This window comes from Electrona antarctica, assembly GCF_951216825.1.
Source record: "Electrona antarctica genome assembly, chromosome: 9".
Classification (NCBI taxonomy): Eukaryota; Metazoa; Chordata; class Actinopteri; order Myctophiformes; family Myctophidae; genus Electrona; species Electrona antarctica.
The window spans coordinates 56,540,611-56,560,386 of NC_136790.1; positions in this window are offsets into that span (position 1 = coordinate 56,540,611).

Consider the following 19,776-nt stretch of genomic DNA (forward strand, 5'->3'; position numbering starts at 1 on the left):
TACCGGTAGCTGCCTTAATGCAACACAGCTCTGCTAGATATAAATCAGCACAGTGAATTTGAGCCAATATAAGGAACAATAAAATACATTATTGTAAAGTCAATTTACACAAGACATGATATGTATACAATAAATGTGTAATTTTTGTATCACATAATTGTTTTTTCAATTCAATTTAAGCTTTATTGGCATGAGAAAACAAATGGATTGCCAAATCAAATGTAATAAAATCACGCTATCATACATCATCATACATCATCTCATTCCGGCCAATAAGTTTGCACAAACACAAAAACTGGCCATTCATTGTCAATGGCATTTCATGTTTGTGTTGGGACAATGACATTCAATATCATTTCATTTAATGTTTGTGTTAGGATAAAGTTTGTGTTCAAAAGCTGGACAAGTGGACATAGGGGGGGGGGGGGGTAGCACCCATCAAAAATAAAAATAAAACTAATATAAGAAATGTAATACTTCAATGTGTAAAGAGTTTAAATTATAAAAGATGATGAAGGTCATGATGATGAAGAGCTGAAGAGCATGTCTCTCCTCATCTGTGTGTATTTCACACCTAGACAAACCCCCATCCAAGCCCATCAACAGTCATCAATCATCTACCATCCAGTTTCTGGACTGTTTCAGCACTAAGCTATGGCCCATTTCATTAGAATGGAATTCAATTCATCTGATATCAATTTGAATAGCCTGCCCACTTTGTTAACATCACGCTATGTAAATTCAATATAGTTCACCCAATGTGAGTAATTATACTGTAATACAACATGACAACAGTTCAGACAAATCCTCACCAGAAAGTGTATTTTAGAACTGCCTGAAGAAGGTCCAGAGGGACCGAAACGTTGCATTATTAAAAGAAAATATACCGAGCAGATACACAGTGTGCGGTGTATTTTCATTCCTTTCAGAACTGGCTTATCTAAAGGTGTTTATAACCTTTTATTAAACATGTGGCTAGGTGTAATGTGTCCACAGAAGACATGTAAATATGAAATAAATGATTAAACATGTAGCTAGGTGTAATGTTAGAGTCCACAGAAGACATGTAAATATGAAATAAATGCTTAAACATGTAGCTAGGTCTAATGTTAGAGTCCACAGAAGTGAACCTTTCAAGCCTGTTTTCTCAACTCGCTGTTTCTCTCTGCAAGACATTACTCTATAAGCCATATCTCCAAAACTGGTGGGTCAAACTGAACAACCAATATGTCCATTTGAAGCTATGATTCCCTGCTTTCACATGACATGAAAATAAACGGAATTTAAAAAAAGAAATCAAATGACTTAGCCGGTCACATTTAACCTGATCAATGTGACTTAAAGTTGCAATTATTAGTATTAGTATTATGTATTATTATTATTATGTATTAGTAGTATTACTATTATTATGATCATTAGTATGTGATTATTATTATTAATTGTGATATTCAAGACATGAATAATGTTATGTGCAACTACGCCCTCTTGATGCTATACGCTCTCATTCAGTATATGCAGCCAGCACTCGGTGTGATGACCACGCAGTATTATAATAAAGCCTATTGAACAGTCCGTTGTTGTTTACCTTCCAACCTACAAACACGAACATTACATTGGCGACGAGGAGTAAACGGTAATACACGCTGTGAAAAGAAAAAAAAAGAAGAAGAGAAACAGACGGACGAGGAGGAACAAAGGAGGCTAACGCTAACAGCTACAAACAAAGACGTCAAGCAGCATGTCTTTAGCGGCGCACACAGCTCTCCTACCTTTCGACACAGAAACGGATCCAAGCTCTGTTGGACCTCGCTGGACCAAAGGTTTGGAAATTATACAACTGCAATGAACATTACTGGAGATGCTAGGCAGAAAGCATTGTTGCTGCACATGGCAGGAGAACGTGTGCATGATATATATGACACGTTAGCAGCAGATGATGATGATTATGATGCCACAAAGCAGAAGTTATCTGGCTATTTCTCACCAAAGAAAAACGTTCAGTACCAAGTGTATGTCTTCAGAAAATCCATACAAGAACCAGGAGAGAATCTGGATGGATATCACACAAGGCTGAGGATGTTGGCTAAAAATTGTGAGTTTGCAGATGTTGATGCAGAAATTAAAACACAAATCATACAGAGCTGTGCATCATCCAGGCTACGCAGAAAAGCACTGAGGGAACCTGACCTGACACTAGCATTGCTTCTTGACCATGGAAGGACACTGGAACTGTCTGAGATGCAAGCATCAGGCATAGAAAGAGGCACTGCAGCTACAGTCAACGCACTGGATCAACAAAAGCATCAAAAGAGCAGCAGATGGCCTGAAAAACGTTCCACTTCCAACAACCAATGCAGAAACTGTGGAGGTAAATATCCCCATGATGGTGAATGCCCTGCTAAAAATAAAGAATGCAGAGCCTGTGGAAAATTGAACCATTTTGCAAGTCAGTGCCGTTCTACATATACAAACAAAGACACAAAGCGACCACAACACAAATTCAGACGCGACCCGAAGAAAGTCCATCACATCACAAAGACTGCACCAGATGAGCATACAGAGCACAACTCATCCAGCAGCGATGATGCCTATGTTTTTGCAGTAGATGAGAACAATATTTCAGATTTGCCACAGACCCAAGTCATGCTGAATGGAAGTAGCATGTCTGTTTTGATTGATTCCGGAGCGTCAGCAAACTGTATCAGCGAGATAAGTTTTGACAAACTGATGCCACGTCCGCAACTCAGCTCTACTACAACCAAGATCTACCCCTTTCGCTCCAATGTCCCACTGCCTGTGAGTGGTGAGTTCAAGTGCAGCGTGGAAAGAGGACAGAAGATGGCACAGTGCACATTCTTTGTGATTAAAGGTGACTGTTTTAATGTTTTGAGCTACAAGACGTCCAAAGCACTGGGTCTGATTAAAATAATCACAACTGTATCATCCACACCACAGTGTTCCACAGTTGCAGATGAGCTGGTCGCAAGCCATCCTGAGCTGTTTCAAGGAATTGGAAAGCTGAAAGACTGTCTGATAAAACTGCACATAAATCCTGACGTTAAACCCACATGTCAACCACATCGACGAGTGCCATTCCACATCCGCCAGAAGGTTGAGGATGAGCTTCGTAAATTGGAGACAGATGACATCATTGAGGAGGTCACTGGCCCCACACCATGGGTCTCACCTATTGTTGCGGCTCCCAAGCCTAAAGCCCCAGACAAGGTCAGAATCTGTGTTGACATGCGCCAAGCTAACACGGCCGTAGAAAGAGAACGTCACATCACTCCCACCATGGATGACGTGGTGCACGAGTTAAACGGAGCAACTATGTTCTCCAAATTGGATCTGAGAGCTGGATACCACCAGCTAGAGCTACATCCAGACAGCAGGTACATAACCACATTCACAACTCACCTGGGACTAAGGCGCTACAAACGCCTGAGTTTCGGAATATCTTCTGCTGCTGAGGTGTTCCAGAACGCCATATGCCAAGCACTGCAAGGTCTCTGTGGTGTGAAGAACCTCAGCGATGACATCATAGTCTATGGTGCCTCCCAGACTGAACATGACGACAACCTCCGAGCGCTGTTTAAGAGACTCAAAGAAAGCGGTCTCACACTCAATCGTGAAAAATGTGAGTTCAACAAATCCAGGCTCGAGTTCTTTGGTTTCGTGTTCTCTGCAGAAGGAGTTTCAGCGGATCCCAAGAAGGTCGCTGCAGTCCACCATGCTACAGACCCCCAGACTCCAAGCGATATCAAAAGTCTGTTAGGCATGACCAACTACTGTTCCAGATTCATAAAGGACTTCTCCTCCATCTCAGAACCACTACGCAGACTCACCAGAAAGGACACACCATGGACATGGGGTCCTGAGCAGCAAGGTTCACTACAGGCACTGAAGGACAGTCTAACCAGCGACACTGCTATGTCATACTTCTACCCAGGCAGAGAGACTGAACTGATTGTGGATGCTAGCCCTGTCGGACTGGGTGCAATCCTCTGCCAAAAAGATGAAAAAGGGGTGAAGTACATCATTGCATATGCTAGTCGGTCTCTAAGTGATGTCGAGAGGAGATACTCACAGACAGAAAAGGAAGCCCTGGCCATTGTGTGGAGTTGTGAGCACTTCCACTTGTACATTTATGGTCATCCTTTAACTCTGGTGACTGATCACAAAGCACTGGAAATCATATGGAACAATCCCAGATCGAAACCACCTGCAAGGATCGAGAGATGGGGACTGAGGCTTCAGCCCTACAACTTCAAGGTTCAATACAGAAAGGGTGCTGACAATCCAGCTGACTATATGTCTCGTCACCAGAGTTGGGGTCCGTTACTCAAAAAAGTAATACACTACATATTACACATTACTTTTGAAAAAGGTAATGCCTTACTTTACTTTATTACTCCCTGGAGAAAGTAACTTAGTTACACTACTCGTTACATTACTTTTGCGTTACTCCATAAAATCGCCTGAGATGCATTGTCACATAATTTACCACCACTTAACAAATCTTTAAAATCCTAATAAGGAGGACATACACAAGATCTTTCTTTATGCTCTTTACCAGGTTGTGGAGGAATAAAACAAAATGGGCCTTTCCAAAACGGTCTAGTGCAGTGGTTCTTTTGACCTTGTAAAACGTTTTCTATGCAAACTTCTAATTAATTCTTTAAGTACATTGTACATGTTATGTAACAGTGACAGCAGTGGCTTTCAATCAGTGGTCCGTGGACCACCAGACACCAGTGAGCCTTGAGGGTGTTCCAGTGGTCCCCAGCTAAATGATGGAGAGTTGGTAACCAAATGGACACTCATTAGATATTTAACCCTTATATCTTTAACTCTTGATAGTGTAAAATGAAACCAAATCCATTTGGTATGATATATGGTATGATATGAAAATGGTTGAAAACCACTGTACCACAGGTTCTCTAGGCAAATATTAACCCAAAACATATTCAAATAAAATAATGAGACTGAGAGAAATCAGTAGCCTATATGTTCACAGTGCTTTAGGATCCCTTTCTTTATGATGTAGAGTTCCCTGCTCCATTGCTCATTAAATGTAGTTTTTCATTTCGGCATATTTGGTTTATTCATCTCTGCATTAACTAACTAGCGAGTGATTGTGAGAGCACACATTCTACAACAAACAAACCGACCCTCCCACTGGCAGTGTTGCCAAACTTGCCAGGTTTTGGGAGAGAAACAAGCAGCCATGTCTATGAAAACAAGCCCAAAAGAAGCCTGACTGGGCAATTTTATAAAACAAGCCCAAAGTCGCTTATATAATAAGCGGACATGGCAACACCCCAACGTCTGCTCTGTCTCTGTTTATGACAGTGGGAGTGAGTGTGGCCGGCTCGATTGTGGAGCTGAGCAGCGCTGCGGAGATTTTAATCCCGAGACAACGTAAATGAGTTGACAGTTATGACACAAGCACTGTATATCACAAAAAACGGACAATGATGTGTCCAGCCAGAGGTTGAGGTGGGAGGGAGGACGACAGGTGGGTCTAAAACCGGACGTCTGGCCACCCTACGAGTCCACCATGACAGTAACAAAAAGTGCTGTGCTGCTGCTGATCTGACACCGGTTTGAAATGTTCTAGTCCGCGACTCCGCTAGTGCGTTGCCAGCACACCATTAGTGTTCATTCAACTCATCTCCGTTGTGTGCATTATTCTCCAAAGCAACACTGCTGAAAGCAGCCACATGACGCAAGTAACGAGTAACTGCAGCGCTACAGCGACCAGTAACTGTAATGTGATTATCAATTTGGAGGAGGAGTGTCGTTATATTACTCGTTACCGACCAAAGTAGTGTGATTACAGTAACGAAATATTCCGTTACTCGTTACACCCAACTCTGCTCGTCACCCGATCCCTTCTGATAAAATTGAAAGCACACGCGCAGCAAAAGTGGCTGAGGAGTATGTGAACTTCGTTGTGAGCCATGCAACACCCACAGCCATGACACTCACAGAGATCAAGACGGAGACACTGAAAGACTCAATCCTGCAAGAGGTCAGTGAATGCATCAGACAAGACACATGGCACAAAATTGACCAGTCACGTCATGCTGACACACTTAAACAGTTCAAACGAGTGAGCAGTGAACTGACAACTTCACATGACTCAGATGTCATACTACGGGGCACAAGAATAGTGATTCCCACTGCCCTACAGGAGAAAGTGATACAGCTAGCCCATGAAGGACATCAGGGCATCGTCAAGACAAAAGCACTACTCAGGACCAAAGTATGGTTTCCTGACATTGATCGCAGAGCAGAGGCAGCAGTACACAACTGTCTCGCATGTCAAGCAAACACACCAGTTGCACACGCTGAGCCACTAAAAATGTCAGCTCTACCAGATATGCCATGGCATAGCGTGAGTGCAGACTTCTATGGACCACTTCCAACTGGAGAGTACCTGCTCGTCATCGTCGATGAGTACACACGCTACCCAGTTGTCGAGATTGTGAGATCAACTTCAGCTAACACAGTGATTCCAGTCATGGACAAAGTCTTCTCCATGCTCGGGATTCCTCGGATTCTAAAAACTGACAATGGTCCCCCGTTCAACGGTGGCCAGTTCTCCCAGTTTGCAGTTTATCTAGGATTCCATCATCGCAAGATCACACCACTGTGGCCCCAAGCCAACGCTACAGCTGAAAGATTCATGCGAACACTGGGCAAAGCCATTCGTGTTGCCAACACTCAAGGAATACACTGGAAGCAGCACCTGAACATCTTCCTGCGTGAGTACAGATCCACACCTCACAGCACAACAGAGTGCTCACCTGCTGAACTGTTATTCCAACGCAAGATGTTCACAAAGATTCCATCATTCACTCACACTGCAAGCAACAGTTCAGACACGGCAGTGAGAGTGAAGGATGACAAGGCTAAAGCCAGGATGAAATCTCATGCGGACTCTAATCGTCATGCAAAACCACACACACTCACTCCTGGTGACACTGTACTTCATCGTCAGCCCAAACAAAACAAGCTCACCACACCGTACAACAGCAAGCCATACACTGTGACTACAACCAAAGGCTCCATGGTGACAGCTTCCAGAGGAGGGCACTCCATCGTCAGGAATTCATCATTCTTCAAAAAGGTAGCTCCAGAACTACTGTACATCCCGGTGGATCCTGATGGCGATGATCGAGAATACGGTGATGCATCTACAAACACCACACCACCAACACAGAGACATTCCCCACCACTCGCACCAAGGTATCCCACACGACACAACAGACGTCCTCCCACTTACCTACAGGACTATACATAGTATGTGTGTGAACTGATGCCCCTTTGATGGTAAGTGTGCATTTGGGAAAAGAAAAATGTTGTGCACTTAAAAAAAAGAAAAAAGGAATGGAAAGAATGTCATGTGATTGATTTATTGAAATTTGAAATTGATGGTGATAGTTTGATGTTCTTATAAGAAGACACTTTTTGAAATACACCTGCAGTATTGTGTTTGAAGGGTTATTGTTTTCAGGCTTATGGTGAATAGGCTAGAAATACTTGACAATACTGTTTAAGATAGATTTGCCATATTCATACAATGAGTAATAGGTATAATTCTAAGGGTATGTTCAGTACTTGAGACAAGGTTTGACATGTTTATTTGCTTGCACTATATTTTGGATATTGTATAAACAAAAGAAAAAAAAGAAAAGAGCAATGTGATATTCAAGACATGAATAATGTTATGTGCAACTACGCCCTCTGTTGGACACATACATATAGAGGCACTTGATGCTATACGCTCTCATTCAGTATATGCAGCCAGCACTCGGTGTGATGACCACGCAGTATTATAATAAAGCCTATTGAACAGTCCGTTGTTGTTTACCTTCCAACCTACAAACACGAACATTACATTAATGTGTGTGTTTTGTGTTTGAAGGATTTTGTTACTCAGTCAGACGTCACCGTCACACACACACACACACTTGATTGATTGATTGAAATATTTATTAACAGTTTGCAGAATTACAGTACATTTCAAGCACAAACTCAATACAAAGACTGTTAACTGTGAGTGGACGACCCAATTAAGCATTACACTTGTTTACAAGAGGGTCCACTATGTTCAATTCATCAAAACATTTAGAGATGTACAGATAGACACTACTATATAGTCAAAGAACAGAACAGGAATTCATCATAAAGGAGGTAAAAAGGGAAAAGAAACATCTACAGTGAGGTGAAAAGGGGGGGGGGTTCAGATTTTACGGGGGCCAGTCGAATTGCAGCCGTCCGTAGGTGCCCTTTGAGAGCGGTTTTGAAGGAGTCAAGGGATTTACATGTCTTAATGACTGTTGGTAGGGCGTTCCACATTTTGGTGGCATAGGAGCGAAAATTATTTAGTCCCTTGTTTGTGCCGAATCTGGGTTGTACATGGTTTGTTGCACTCCCTCTGGTGTTGTGGGTGTGGACTTTGTTAACATTAAGGAAGTATTTAGACAGGTACATGGGTATCTTGGTGGTGTATCGAATCTTGTGGACCAGACCCATTGCAAGATGCTGTACTCTGTCGTCGACAGCCTGTCAAAGTGGGCAGGGGTGAGGTGGGTTCGGGGGGTGAGGCCAAGTAGGAGCCTGACCAGTTTGTTTTGGGAGGTCTGGAGCCTTGTTTTAAGGGCCTTTGAGGTGCTGTGGTACCAAGAGGTGCATGCATAGTCAAAGAAACCTTGTACGAGGGCTCCTGTTAAGGTCTTCAAGGTGTTTTTGTTGACCAGTGAGGAGATCCTGTAAAGGAATCTTGTTCTTTGATTTACTTTTTTGATTACGTTGGTGGCCCATTTTATCACCGGAAAGATTAGCCTCCAGGATGGAACCTAGGTAGGTCATTTCATATTCGTGTGATAACACACACACACACACATACACATACACACACACATACACATACACACACACTTTGCTTTGGTGCTCAACCGCTTCGCATATGGAGTATACGGGGTACGAATATGTACGTACCTGGCTGATAACGTCCCATAGCTGGGGGAGGATACATCCGCCCGATAGCTTCTCTGCCTTACGTTGTGACCAGGCTCTTCTTTTCGCAGAAAAGTAAGCCTGGGACCGAGGCTAGTATGAACAGGTTTTCGTTGCTGTTTTTTTTGTGCATAAATCAGTGCTATTGAACACCCTTTACATCTCTGTGTTGTTTCGAAATATTGAACCAATGGAAAGTAGTTAAAACACTTGGGACAAATCCTCTTAACTCCATTGGACCCTCAAAATGTCTGCTAAAGCAACTAACTCCACCACCTCTCCCCCTCTCAGTAATTGACAATATATAAAGTTACAACACCAACTTTGATGAGGCTGTATTGCTTTGTTTTAAAAATATAAGGTTTTCTTAATTTCCTGGAAAATGTATATTTTTTCATTTCCTGAAAAATGAACATTTTGGAGTTATGAGGTTTCCTCCCGACAGCAGAGATATGATATTTTATATTATTCTGTATATTAATTAATGTTAATGTTGTTCTCAGGCAACCTATCAGAACTGTCCTCCAAGCTCCACCCACCAGCTAGACTCCACCTACCAGACTCTCAACCCAAACACCATGGATGACAACACAGTGTACTCTACTGTCACACCTACACACACTTAGACACACCCACACATAGACACACCTACTGTCACACCCACACACACTTAGACACACCCACACATAGACACACCTACTGTCACACCCACACACACTTAGACACACCCACACAACGCAGTGTACTCTACTGTCACACCTACACACACACACACACACACACACACACCTACTGTCACACCCACCCACACTGTCACACCTACACACACATAGACACGCATGCACGCACACAAGCGCGCACGCACGCACACACACACACACACACACACACACACACTATTTGTTTTTTGTTCAAATGATTTTCAGAAATTTACAAAAGAAAGAAAAAAGAAATATTCACAGAAAAGAGTATTACATGTTTGGGGGGGGGGGGGGGTTGCCTTTATTGATAGATTTTGCGGTGGTTGGATGGGGGAGGGGGAGAGAGATGGGGGGGGTTGCCTTTATTGATAGATTTTACAGTAGTTAGACAGGAGAAGGGGAGAGAGATGGGGGGAGGTTGCCTTTATTGATATATTTTACAGTAGTTAGACAGGAGAGGGGGAGAGAGATGGGAGGGGGGGTTGCCTTTATTGATAGATTTTGCGGTGGTTGGATGGGGGAGGGGGAGAGAGATGGGGGGTTGCCTTTATTGATAGATTTTACAGTAGTTAGACAGGAGAGGGGGAGAGAGATGGGGGGAGGTTGCCTTTATTGATAGATTTTGCGGTGGTTGGTTGGGGGAGGGGGAGAGAGATGGGGGGGGGTTGCCTTTATTGATAGATTTTACAGTAGTTAGACAGGAGAGGGGGAGAGAGATGGGGGGGTTGCCTTTATTGATAGATTTTACAGTAGTTGGACAGGAGAGGGGGAGAGAGATGGGGTGGGGGCTCCTCACTGGCAGGTGAGTCAGTATATGATACAACAGTACGTCCTCCCGGTGGGGGCTCCTCACTGGCAGGTGAGTCAGTATAGGGTACAACAGTATGTCCTCCCGGTGGGGGCTCCTCACTGGCAGGTGAGTCAGTATAGGGTACAACAGTATGTCCTCCCGGTGGGGGCTCCTCACTGGCAGGTGAGTCAGTATAGGATACAACAGTACGTCCTCCCGGTGGGGGCTCCACACTGGCAGGTGAGTCAGTATAGGATACAACAGTACGTCCTCCCGGTGGGGGCTCCTCACTGGCAGGTGAGTCAGTATAGGATACAACAGTACGTCCTCCCGGTGGGGGCTCCTCACTGGCAGGTGAGTCAGTAGGATACAACATGTCCTCCCGGTGGGGGCTCCTCACTGGCAGATGAGTCAGTATAGGGTACAACAGTACGTCCTCCCGGTGGGGGCTCCTCACTGGCAGGTGAGTCAGTATAGGATACAACAGTACGTCCTCCCGGTGGGGGCTCCTCACTGGCAGGTGAGTCAGTATAGGATACAACAGCAGTGACAACAAAGAAAGTGTGTGTGTGGGGGGGGGGGGGGGGGGGGGATAATTGGGAGAACACTGGGTAAAATAATTGGCTACTCTTAAAAAAAAAAATAAGAAGAATCATCAATACAATATTCAGTCATAACATAAATACTAGGAATGCACTGATATTTACTTTTTACTGACGGTTTCCAGTAATGTTTATCTTTGCTTATACAGTTGAGTTCTCTATGATACACATATATGCAAATATGATGTTTAGGCTTCAGTAAATAATAAGATAGATCAATATGATGTTTAGGCTTCAGTAAAAAATAAGATAGATGAAGTACTTTTTATTTTTAATTCCTTTTATTCTGTGTTGATACGTTTTCATAGCGATGGTGTTGATGTTTTATCTATTTTTTAATTGGCAAATACATTTCACCCTTTTTTACTGTAAAGTATTTTTCAAGGTTTGACAATAAAGTGTTTTTGATTCTGATTCTGTGATTGGTTCTTCAAATTAATAAATTAAGGATGTTTATTTATTTATGTTGTTGCTTTTGTCTTTACTGATAGGGTACAGCAGGGCTGATCTAGCAGTAGATCACAAAGGCTGTGCAGGTATAGATCACATGACATGCCCCTAAAGAAGATTTAATTAAAACATAATAAGAATTAAAATAATATATATATATTCTTTTTTTTGGCATATGCCACTTAAATTAAGGTGGCTTGATTTATTTACATCAAAAGGGCATGTCAGCTCAAACCCACAAGTCAACATTTTGTTTTAAGATAATAATAATAATAATAATAAAACTTTATTTGTATAGCACCTTTCATGACATGAAATGCAGCTCAAAGTGCTTTACAGAGCAATGAAGAGAGAAAAAAAGAAAAGAAAAGCAAGGCATAAACATTAAAAAACAAGAGCAGTAATGCAATACAGTGAGGACATGAATAACAAAAGAAATTAAAAAAACAAATCAATTAAAAGCAAGGGTGTAGAAGTGGGTCTTGAGCTGTGCTTTAAAAATGTCTACAGAGGCTGCCTGTCGAAGGTACAGTGGGAGTTTGTTCCACGCCGTCGGCCCGTAGAAGCAAAAAGTTGCTTCCCCGTATTTTTTAGTTGCCATTTTTTTTGGCAAAGCGAGCAGGCCAGCAGTGGAAGACCTTAGGGGGCGGTTTGGGACATATTTAGGCAGGCAGTCATGTACGTAGGAAGGTGCGAGACCATTTAGAGCTTTATAAACAAGTAAAATAATTTTAAAATCAATCCTAAAAACAACCGGAAGCCAGTGCAATGAAGCCAAAACTGGAGTAATATGTTCTCTCATCTTAGTTCTAGTTAAAACTCTGGCTGCTGCATTTTGGACAAGTTGTAATCTGTCAGTTGTTTTCTTAGGCAGTCCAGAAAAAAGTGCATTGCAGTAATCAAGCCGAGAAAAAACAAAGGCGTGGATTAGCGTTTTTGCATCGTCCAATGACAAATAGGCTCTGATTCGTGCAATATTTCTAAGATGAAAAAAGGCTATAAAAAGATGTTATATAGGTATTGATTTTGTATTCATCCTTATAGGGCCCCAAATCACACCTATTTTCACACTGTATTTCAAACACAAAGTGTTATTCTTTTTTATACATATTTACATATTTTGTACTGCCTGTCATAATTTCCCTCCCTATCTGTATTGGACAGTATTAAAGAGTGTTGCTGTGCACAAAAACGTTGGTAGCATTACAAATTAAATACAAAGAAACCTATTCCATTTCTCCCCCTCTATTTCCCATTCCAAGTGCATTTGTCTATATGTAACGACAGCTCTGCTATATTCCAACATTACATATTTAAACTATTTTCAGTGGTATACATTTTTTTTCGGTGGGTAGATCTTGTAGATCTTGTTGAGCTGGTAATTTTGAAAGTAGCTCTCACGTCAAAAATGTGTGGGCAGTAATTAGACAGGAAAGGGGGAGAGAGATGGAGGGGGAAAGACATGCGGCAAAGGCTGACGGGCTCGGGACTCGAACCGGCGGCACGCCGTCAGGTGCCTGGACCGCTCAGCCACGGTCCAGGCCAATTATGAATCTGTTTAATGCAATGATTCTCAAACCGTAACTGCATCGAAAAATCGATTCCAATTTCAAGACTGGAAGTATATTGATGTAAAAAGCAAGTACGTCGTAACGTCCTCAAAGGAAAACAAGATGAGGCCTCAAATAATAGAAAAGGGGGCACGGTGGCACAGTTGGTAGTGCTGTCGCCTCACAGCTAGAAGGTCCTGGGTTCAATTCCCGCTCGGGACGCTGTGGGTGCTGGCGGCGTGTTTCCTCCTCCACGTCATCAGTGCCCATACCCAAGGCGGGGTTGGTGAAAGGGCCTTTCTGTGTGGAGTTTGCATGTTCTCCCCGTGTCCCCTAGGGTAGGTACACTCACAAAAAACATGCAGTAATCCTGGTCTTACTGCCCCCCGCTGGCCAGCCGAATAACGTGTTCCTTCCACGCGCTACGTCCAACCTGGGAAAGTCCCCCCTGTCCGGTGTAAAGGAGCAACTTGGACACTCAGGCATGAAGGAAGCACGAGTTCAGTCCGTTGCTCTCCCCATGTCCCCCATATATGGGGACTAGGTTGGCGGAGGGTGTGTAGAGCCCAGGATCACATTAGATAATTGACACAGGGGTGAAAAATGCGTTACAAAATCGTGGGATAAAAAAATATTTAAAATAATAATAATAATAGAAATGATGAAAGGCAGCCGATTTTGAGGAAAATGCATTGACCTCAATTCCAAATATTGCCAATTATTATTTATCATTCTCCACTCCATTCTACTGATGGTAACAGTTAGAGATGTCCCGATATCGGTATCAGAAAAGTATCGGTATCGGCCCTTATTTGCCAAATCGGGTCATATCGTATCGGCTAATATTCCAGTCTAACCATAACTGAATGCCATTTTTTTTACTATTTAAAATCAAAGTCAAAGTCGTACGATTTGACACACGTTACCGCAGTGAAATTTGTTCACCGCATTTGACCCATCTCTTGGAGCGGTGAGCCGCAGCCGTGCCGCGCTCGGGAATCATTTGATTAGTTGATTTGACCCCCCAATCCAACCCATTGGTGCTGAGTGCCAAGCAGGGACTGACCCCCCCAATCCAACCCATTTATGCTGAGTGCCAAGCAGGGACTGACCCCCCCAATCCAACCTATATATGCTGAGTGCCAAGCAGGGAGGCATTGGGTCCCATTTTTACAGTCTTTGGTATAACCCGGCCGGGGATCGAACCCCGACCTCCCAGTTTCAGGGCAGACACTCTAACCACAAGGCCACTTTCTGAATAGTTCAAATAGCTGATCTACAAGCTCACAACGTGTCGATGTAGATTGGCTAGTTGAACTAAAATGGCAAATAAATTGTCATAAAGGGGTAAGGGGTGGGCGGTGGCACAAGATAGGGCCCTACGGGCTCCATTTCCGTCACCGCTAAACCCCTTATCCCTAAACTTCTTTGCCTTTTTTTTTTTTTTTTACTATTTTGCAAAACATTGTTGAATAGTTAAAATGGCCAGTCTACAAGCTCACAGCGTGTCAATAGAGTAGTAGATTGGCTAGTTGAAATATTCAAAAATGATTTTCAAAATAGTAAAAAAAGGCAAAAATAAGTTTAGGAATAAGGGGTTTAGCATGGACGAAAAAAGAGCCCGGAGTGTTTGATTGTACTGTTTACATTTCTTTTTTTTTAACCTTTTATTTATTGCTTTTGACAAAATGAGGTACAAACAGGTACAGTATAATCCAATTCATGTCAAAAGTATTTTATTGTATTTTTTCCCTTTGTGCTCTTACACTCCCCCCCCGCCCACCCTTGGTCCAACATACAACGTGCAACATACAACAAAAAACAACAACATACAATTACAAACAAAAAGACAAGATCAAAAACAAAACAAATAATAGTTATGATGTACTGTTTACATTTCTGCCAATGAAGTAATCAATCAATCAATCAATCAATCAATCAGGTTCAAAGTCTTTGTTTTAAATGAATATAATGTAAAAAGTTTAGGCTGAGAATACTGCCCACACAGGGTACTTCCTGTGTAGATTTCATGAGAAGCGTTAGCTTCCTGTCTGTTTGTGGTCATGTGAACAGTTTCACAGCATCAGGTTCACATGTGGTCAACATGCGGCCCGAGGGCCACGGCCCGGTCCCTGGAGCATCTCAATACATCTAAAAAAATCAACCCCCAGAGTACACCACAGTGATACATACAGCTGATTAAAAAAATAGTAATCAAATACAAAAAATCATCCACTTTCAATATAATTCCACACTATACGATTTAGCTGACCGGTCTTTGCTTATGACAGTTGCACGCACGCACGCACGCACGCACAGGATGTTAAAGAGCTGTATTCTTTCTAAACTGACAGTCATCTAGTTTCTGTGGTTACTGAGAAAGAGAAGTTTACTTTAAAGAGGAAGAGGTTTATCCACCGCCACACCTCGGATGTACTGAGACAGTAGCACAGCTGAGAGAGAGACAGTAGCACAGCTGAGAGACAGACAGTAGGACAGACAGACAGACAGACAGACAGACAGACAGACAGACAGACAGACAGACAGACAGACAGACAGACAGACAGAGCTGATCAACAACATGGAGAATCGCGTAAAGATGCTGCTGTTGTTGTTCTGTGGTGTTTTCATGACCTCTGTCCACACTGTGAAATGGACCGATGTACCTGTGGAACCGGGACAGAACGCCACCCTGAACTGTTCTCTCGACCTGGATGGTATCTTCTGGCACATGGAGCTAGTGGGAGTAAAGCGTGTTCCCATCCTGAGAACATACAGTAAAGTTACCACGGGCGCTACATATTTCAATAAGACTTTCAAAGCCAGGTACTCTGTGGAGCCAGGGAACCGTCTGGTCATTCACAACCTGACTGTGGAAGACATGAAATATTACTACTACTACTGCACTGCTACACCTACACTAAAAAATTACGCCACCTTTGAAATGTTCCGTCTCGTCTCTGGTAAGCATGACAAGCTTCCTGTCATTTAACTAGAGCTTGTACTTCTATGCACTGGAACTGGCCATTATAAAATCGTCAAGGTGCCGGCCGGGGGGGCCACTGTAGAACCGTTCCATTTTGATGATTTAAAAAAAGTTAGATTAAATTGCAAAGCTTCTTGGCGAGTAACACACTTCTGAAATTGTCAATTTCTCATATTATTCCTTTTAAATGTTTTCAGCTGGTGTTCTGCCAACCGGAACCTCTGAGTGCCCTGAGGAAGTTGACAGGAATCCTGAGGCTCCCTTTTGGCCCAACGGTCCTCTCACCTTGGTGTCTCTGGCTCTCAACGTCCTTCTGATCACAGCACTAACAGGTCTGTACTAACACAAGGCCAACTTCACTGATCACAGCACTAGCATGTCTGTACTAACACAAGGCCAACTTCACTGATCACAGCACTAGCAGGTCTCAATATACAACTTAAACACACAGGTCAGAATAGGGTTCATATTTAAACACACAGGTCAGAATAGGGTTCATATTTAAACACACAGGTCAGAATAGGGTTCATATTTAAACATACAGGTCAGAATAGGGTTCATATTTAAACACACAGGTCAGAATAGGGTTCATATTTAAACACACAGGTCAGAATAGGGTTCATATTTAAACACCCAGGTCAGAATAGGGTTCATATTTCATACTATACATTTGTGACCAGATTTGACTGAGGGGCTGTCATCGTGCAGCCTCCAGCTTTTCACCAGAGGAGGAAAAACTGAATTTATTTGATCCAAAATGAGTTAATATCACAGGCAGACTCTGCACTACTAGAGCATGTCTGGAATAAATGAGTTAATATCACAGGCAGACTCTGCACATACTAGAGACTAGACTCTGCACATACTAGAGACTAGACTGCACATACTAGAGACTAGACTCTGCACATACTAGAGACTAGACTGCACATACTAGAGACTAGACTGCACATACTAGAGACTAGACTCTGCACATACTAGAGCATGTCTGATGCAATGTCAGAGCTGAAATCGACATGTAAATATGAAATAAATGCTTAAACATGTAGCTAGGTGTAATGTTAGAGACCACAGAAGACATGTAAATATGAAATAAATGCTTAAACATGTAGCTAGGTGTAATGTTAGAGACCACAGAAGACATGTAAATATGAAATAAATGCTTAAACATGTAGCTAGGTGTAATGTTAGAGTCCACAGAAGACATGTAAATATGAAATAAATGCTTAAACATGTAGCTAGGTGTAATGTTAGAGACCACAGAAGACATGTAAATATGAAATAAATGCTTAAACATGTAGCTAGGTGTAATATTAGAGACCACAGAAGACATGTAAATATGAAATAAATGCTTAAACATGTAGCTAGGTGTAATGTTAGAGACCACAGAAGACATGTAAATATGAAATAAATGCTTAAACATGTAGCTAGGTGTAATGTTAGAGTCCACAGAAGACATGTAAATATGAAATAAATGCTTAAACATGTAGCTAGGTGTAATGTTAGAGACCACAGAAGACATGTAAATATGAAATAAATGCTTAAACATGTAGCTAGGTGTAATATTAGAGACCACAGAAGACATGTAAATATGAAATAAATGCTTAAACATGTAGCTAGGTGTAATGTTAGAGACCACAGAAGACATGTAAATATGAAATAAATGCTTAAACATGTAGCTAGGTGTAATATTAGAGACCACAGAAGACATGTAAATATGAAATAAATGCTTAAACATGTAGCTAGGTGTAATATTAGAGACCACAGAAGACATGTGTAACGTGTGATCTGCGTTGTGTTGTGGAATAATGAAGTTCCGGACGACTTCTCTCTTTGTTGACACTGCAGTTTAATCTGGTAAATACACAGACGTATCTGGTCAGTTTCTGTCTGTGTAACACACCCAATCCTCAGCACGTCATGGGCATGTCTCATGTTAGACTGACCAAATCAATAAACATACAGCACAGATTTCAATGAAATAACAACACAATGTACCTGGTAAATACACAGACGTATCTGGTCAGTTTCTGTCTGTGTAACACACCCAATCCTCAGCACGTCTATAACAGAATTAACAGTGTGACCAAGAGCATGTTTTTAGAACAACTAGTATTCATCACAGTATCACAGTAAACATACAGACTCTTGTTGAAAATATAGTGTGCTGAGGAACACATCTTACCATGGGCATGTCTCATGTTAGACTGACACCACTCTAAACGTGGACACCAGTGTTATTCAATGAGGCGCCGCCCACTAACCAATAAGAAACGTCATTACTGATGGAGCAAGTGGAACCCACTAAACTCTGTTACACATGCAAATATGAAATAAATGCTTAAACATGTAGCTTGGTGTATGTTAGAGACCACAGAAGACATGTAAATATGAAATAAATGCTTAAACATGTAGCTAGGTGTAATGTTAGAGACCACAGAAGACATGTAAATATGAAATAAATGCTTAAACATGTAGCTAGGTCTAATGTTAGAGTCCACAGAAGTGAACCTTTCAAGCCGGCCTGTTTTCTCAACTCGCTGTTTCTCTGCAAGACATCACTCTATAAGCCATATCTCCACAACTGGTGGGTCAAACTGAACAACCAATATGTCAATTTGAAGCTATATGATTCCCTGCTTTCACATGACATGAAAACGAAAATTAAAAAAATAAATCAAATGACTTAGCCGGTCACATTTAACCTGATCAATGTGACTTAAAGTTGCAATTATTAGTATTAGTATTATGTATTATTATTATTATTAATGTGTGTTTTGTGTTTGAAGGTTTTTGTTACTCAGTCAGACGTCACCGTGTGTCCACTGGAAACCCCTCCCTCACTGACGTTAGTACACACACACACACACACACACACACACACACACACACACACACACACACACACACACACACACTTTGCTTTGGTGCTCAACCGCTTCATATGGAGTATATGGGGTACGAATATGTACGTACCTGGCTGATAGCGCCCCATAGCTGTGGGGTACGAATATGTACGTACCTGGCTGATAGCGCCCCATAGCTGGGGGGTACGAATATGTACATAGCCTACCTGGCTGATAGCGTCCCATAGCTGGGGGGTACGAATATGTACATACCTGGCTGATAGCGTCCCATAGCTGGGGGGTACGAATATGTACATACCTGGCTGCTAGCGTCCCATAGCTGGGGGGTACGAATATGTACTTACTTAGCAAAAAGAGTTAACATGTTATTAACACTGTATGAACATGTTTTCGTTGCTGTTCTTGAGGTTTTTGATTTTCTTTTGGCATAAATCAGTGCTATTGCCTATTGAACACCCTTTACGTATGTGTGTTGTTTAGAAAATATTGAACCAATGGAAATCCTCTTAACTCCATTGGACCCTCAAAACTCCTCTCCCCCTCTCATGGAAGTAATTATTGACAATATATCAAGTTACAACACCAACTTTGATGAGGCTGTATTGCTTTGTTTTAAAAATATAAGGTTTTCTTAATTTCCTGAAAAATGTATATTTTTTAATTTCCTGAAAAATGAACATTTTGGAGTCATGAGGTTTCCTCCCGACAGCAGAGATATGATATTTCATATTTTATATTATACTGTATATTAATGTGTCGTTAATGTTGTTCTCAGGCAACCTATCAGAACTGTCCTCCAAGCTCCG